Raw genomic sequence first — 5,545 nt, 5'->3', positions numbered from 1 at the left:
CAAGGAGGGGGTTTTCCTAGACCAATACTGAAGGAGTAATTTTTTACAGTTTTTATGTGATTATTTTTTTCCACTCTGCAATGCCATTATGAAGCAACCATTAGCAACGTCACATGCTTAATTCTCTTAGTTGTTAGACTTGAAGTTCTCTGAGCCTGTAATCTACAACACGAGGAGTTTTGACTAGTTGATCATATGCCCTTGAAGTACTAAAATGCTACTATTCTATCTCCAAAATCACTTGGCCTTAAAGGTCACATAAAAAAAAAAGTAGGAATGGAATTTCAGGCTACAAAACCATGTTAGGATTTAGAAATCATTTTGTTGATTCCGACTGCAACAGCTTTCCCGTATTTCCCAAGCACCTGAATCACAGGATCATCACTTTAACTTAGACCATCCACATCTTTTTTCCTGCCTAGACTAATGCAATCACACTGGTTTCTCTGCTTCTATGACCTACACTTCACGTAGCCGCAATATGCATAGTAGATCTGACAATGTTAACTTTCCAACATCAAATTATATTTAATAATTTACATATATGTGTATATATGTATCTGCATGGACACAGTTTTATATATATATGTATATATACATGTATGTATGTATGTATTACACACCGGCTATATGATACGTATATAAAGCATTGTGTTAGAAACTTATATTGTTCTCAGGACCTCCATTATCTGATGTCCACGGATTCCATATTACTCATTGAAATCCTCCCCTGGTAATGGCATAACCTGAAATTTTCCAGAGGTCTCATGCAACAAAACAAGGTAGATTACCTAAGCAGCTAAGGTGGTATAGCATCAAGAGTTCAAGACATAGAGTCAGAAAGACCTGAGTTTAAATCCACTCTCAGAAATTCACTAGTGTGTGACTATGGGCAAACCACTTAAAACCTCTCTCCGTCTCAGGTTCCTCATCTGTAAAGTGGGGATAATAATATCACCTACCTCCTAGAGTTGTTGGGAGGATCTAGTGAGATAATATTTGTAAAAGACTTTGCAAGCCTTAAAGATCGATAAAATGCTGTTCATTATTATTATTATTATTGTTATTACAACAATATGGGTCTTCATACTAAAGGAATAGAGGAAGAACAAGGAATCCTGAGTAAATTCAGAATCAAACATCAGGGTCAATAAAGTCCAAGTCCAAGAAGTGAAGTCTAGGAACAGGTTGCAGGAACTCACTACTCAAGCTGAAAGAAGAAAACTATATTTGACAAATAATTTTCTCAATTACTTTTTTTCAAAGTTCCATGGGCACATTTATGACTTTTTTATGCCATGTGTGGCCAGTCCCAAAAAACAGCTTCTCTCATAGAGTTCTTGATTCAGTTTTCAATTTAGTACACTATCTATTAGATGTAGTTGATGCCAACTGCAAGTCCACTTTTCTTTCCAGGACAAGACATATGTGACTAATTAGGTTTGATGTGGCATGATATGACAGTAGCTTTCAAGATAGAATATCAATGCTGAGAATGGACACTAACTGATTCTGAGTTCAAAATTAGAGTGAAATGAAAACAATATTATCCACCTCCTACCAATTCTTACAAGAAAAAAATCAGAAAGCCATAGTGTGTTAAAATCAGAAGGAACCATAGAGATCTTCTGTCTAGCCCAACTTTCTTTCTTATTCCTGAATTATAGAAGGTGTAACTGATGGATGATACCTTCTCGGGAGATTTTTTTATTTGAATCATGGTGCTTGTTCATTTTCATTAATTGCCTTTTCCTTTATATCATTAATTATAAATTTCTATTAATTGCATCTCTATTTCAACACATTCCACATAATGGGAAGGCAGATCATTCCATTTTGAGGCAATTCTAATTGTTAGATAGTCCTTCCTAATATGTAGCCAAAAGCTGTATTTTTAATTTGTAACTATTAGTCCTAGCTCTCCCTCCTCAACATAGGCAAAATTCTTCCAGATGATATATATTTTAGTACTTCAAAGTTTCATCTGTGTGAATATGTATCCAAATGACTATCTGAACACAGAAATGATTTCCCTTCCCATACTCTATACTTCTCCCATCCTTAACTCTTTTCCCTGTCATCTCATTCTCTTTTCTCTGTGCTAAAAATGCCCAGTTCCTTTGACTGAACTTCATCATCTTTGTCTTCTTCTGGATATGTTCTAAACAGTTTTTCTCTTAAAAGAATAATTCTCTAAAGAGGCCTTATAGCCTTGTTTTCAGTTTCTGTCATAACTTTCAAGGGAAACTTTTGCAATGTCTGAAGCCCTACATGGCTTGCAGATGATAGGTGATGTCCTCAAACTCCTTGCTGCAAGAACCCAACTAGGTGACACCAAATTGGACTTCCAGATGGAACAGTATTTCTACAAAAGATATAGTGATGGCATCTACATCATTAACTTGAAGAGAACTTGGGAAATACTTCTGCTGGCAGTTCATGTCACTGTTGCCATTGAAAATCCAGCTGGTATTAGTGTCATCTCATCCAGGAAAACTGGTCAATGAGCTATTCTGAAATTTGCTGCTGCCACTGGCACCACACCTATTGCTTGACGTTTCACACCGGTCACCTTCACTAACCAGATCAAGGCAGTTTTTAGGGAGCCTTGCCTCTTGTTGGTCACTGATGCTAGGGCAGATCACCAGTCTCTGACTTCAATATCATATATTAACCTCCCAACCACTGCATTGTGCAACAGAGACTCCCCACTTTGCTATGTGGACATTGCCACATAGGAAATTCACTCCAGTGGGTCTGATATGATAGATGGTGGCCTTTGAACTCCCACATATGCACTGTACCATCTTCTGTGAAGACCCATGGGAACTTATGCCTGATTTTTACTTCTACCAGAAGCCAGAGGAGATTGAAAAGAAAGAGCAAGTCACAGCTGAGAAGGCAGTGACAATGGAGGAGTTTCAGGGTAAATGGACTGCACCTGCCCTAGAATTCACTGCTACTAAACTGGAGGTGGCTGATTGGTCTGAGGGAGTATAGGTGATCATTCAGTAGTTCCCTACCAAAGATTGGAGTGCTCAGCTGGTTACTGAGGACTGATCTGTAACTCTTACTGCTCAGGCAACTGAATGGGTAGGAACTACCACAGAACAGTCTTACATTTTACCCCAGATGCTTTAATAGTGTTGGGAAAAGGCTGATGGAAAATAAACATTGGTTTCTTACAAAAACAAAGATTTAGAACTCAACCCCACACTTCAGATGTTATCTGACTAGTTCAGTAAGAACATAATACAATTATTATTTCCCTTACTCTAAAACATGGATTCTTTAACCTAAAGTGCATGAACTTTTTCCTTTATATTTTGATAAATATATTTCAATATAATATGTGTCTTTTCTAATCCTAGCTATTTTTGTGTCCTTAAAATATTATTCTGACCGTGGACAACAGATATACAAAAAAGGAAAACAAATACAGTAACCAAGGGTAAAACCAAAACAAAACAGACAATTGAAGGAATTGAAGGGATTATGACAGCAAACGGTTGGTTAATTTGGTGAATTGAATGAACCACACTAACTCCATCTTGTGGATTCTGGAGCTAGTTCAGTTACATTTCTATCCAATAATAGGTCTAGTTCAAACTCTGCCATGTAAGAAAACTTTATTCAATTGTCAGAATTGGGAGAAAACTGAATTGTATTGTTTGAATCTAGCCCTGCATTGCTGGGAAACTGTACCACCTCTACCTGCTACTTAGAGACTCTTAATTAAGGACCTTGGTTATGCTGACCAGAAATATCTGCCAGATTCAAAGATTGATGCAAGGAATTTTCTCACAGTTGTATATCTCAAGCAATTCATATGCTTTATCTGAAAACTGATCCCATACTGATCAGTTAGTTACTATTCCTTTGTTCCTTTGATTATTTACAGGTACTTGGGGAAGGACAACTCTTTTTCTGAATTCAAAGAATCACAATTGTTCACTCTCCCCCTCCCAAATTCAAAAGTCTCTAATATTTTATCCAATTAGAAATCAGATTACTTTGTGTTGTATTGGTTCCTTTAATTAACTGGACTTCTTTGATTCATTATTTTTCAAGTGTAAAAAATGTCTCCTCTTGTGTTCAGGGTCTAGCAATAAGCTGAGAAAGGGTCCTGGCTCTGATTTATTAGTCAGTTGGCATGCATTGCTTAATAAATTGATATGAAATTTCATAGGAAATTGAACTTCTGTTTTCTCAGTCAATTGATCTTTCACCCACTACATCATTAAGAAATTTCTTTCTAAAATACACAAAGAGACAATAACATTAGCAGAAATCAAATAAAAGTAATGGTAGAGAAATAGGAGCAAAACATTATAGATTCTATTTCACAATAACCAGCCTAAGTGTGAATCAATGTTGTTGCTTATTTGTTTGTTGTGGAACAAAGTTATAGAATTAAAGGATATGTAAAAATGGGAGAAGGGAGAACGACAATAAAAAGGAATGTTTAATGTACTCTGATCAAATCAAATGTTAATGATGAAGAGAAACTCCTATAATTTCACAAGAAGAAGAGAATTTAAAGAAGAATACATGATAAGGCAAAGAGAGGGATTAAAATGGGGTGAAGCTTGGTTGCACTACCAAGAACCAAGATGGTGGAGTATGAAGTAAGTCCCTGTCACACTTCCCTATTGACCTCTGGAAGCCCAGAAAATATCACTGCAGGAAAAAACCTAAAATAGCTGATCCAGCAGAAAGATGGGGTACTTGTAGCCCAGGAAGCTTGAGGAACTAACGGAAAAGGTCTCTATTGCTCTGGGGAAGGGGGACCAGCATAGCACAGGAGGTGTCCCAGCAAGCCAGTGACAAGCCCCACCTTAGTAAACCAGGGTGAGATACTGACCTCCATGGTTATGGAGCAAGAAAGCACCAACACCAAGACTCTTCTCCTCCCAAGTGACTCAGCACAGGCATGGGAACTAACCGATATCAGCTTAGGAAACTACCCCATGTGCCTGCATTCTCCAGCAGCCAAATCTCTTGGTGCTTCAGCACAACTCCAGGAAACACAACTCGAGGAGGCACAGCTCCAGGCAGAAAGCAGACATCCTCCTGCAGTGAAACATTCAAGGGCAAAGTCTGGGTAAGCAGGAGTCAGTGCAAGCCCTGGGTGAGCAGGTATCCTCCAGGATCCAAACTCCCCACATCCACCCCAGGAGCTCCTCTAGCATTGCTGACCCCAGCTCAACACCATGTAAGCTGCCAGATCCCTAAGGTCTGCAGCTGCCAGCATCTGGGGTCCCAACACAAAAAGCCACTGACCAGATCCCAGACACCCAGCACAAGAAGCTTGGGTCAGTGCCCCCTGCGCTCTAGCAGGAGAGCTCAACTTTAAATCCCAGAAAGTAAGAAAACACCATGAGCAAAAAGCAAAAACACACGATTCTTATTATGGAGACAGGGAAGATCAAGGCACAAATTCAGAAAAGGACAACATTGTATATTGTATATTACCTACATCTGAAACCTAAAAGGGAGAGATGAACTGGTCTTAAGCCCAAAAAAAAACCTTGCTAGAAGAGCT

The 5,545-nt window shown here is 38.4% G+C and overlaps 1 pseudogene; it reads left to right on the top strand.

Moving 5' to 3' along the window:
- The first annotated feature begins 2,255 nt into the window (after window positions 1-2,255).
- LOC140514652 (small ribosomal subunit protein uS2-like) lies at window positions 2,256-3,141 on the top strand (annotated as a pseudogene).
- The last annotated feature ends 2,404 nt before the right edge of the window (window positions 3,142-5,545 follow it).

This window comes from Notamacropus eugenii, chromosome 7 (assembly GCF_028372415.1).
Source record: "Notamacropus eugenii isolate mMacEug1 chromosome 7, mMacEug1.pri_v2, whole genome shotgun sequence".
Lineage (NCBI taxonomy): Eukaryota > Metazoa > Chordata > Mammalia > Diprotodontia > Macropodidae > Notamacropus > Notamacropus eugenii.
This window is presented reverse-complemented; position numbering and strand designations above follow the sequence as displayed.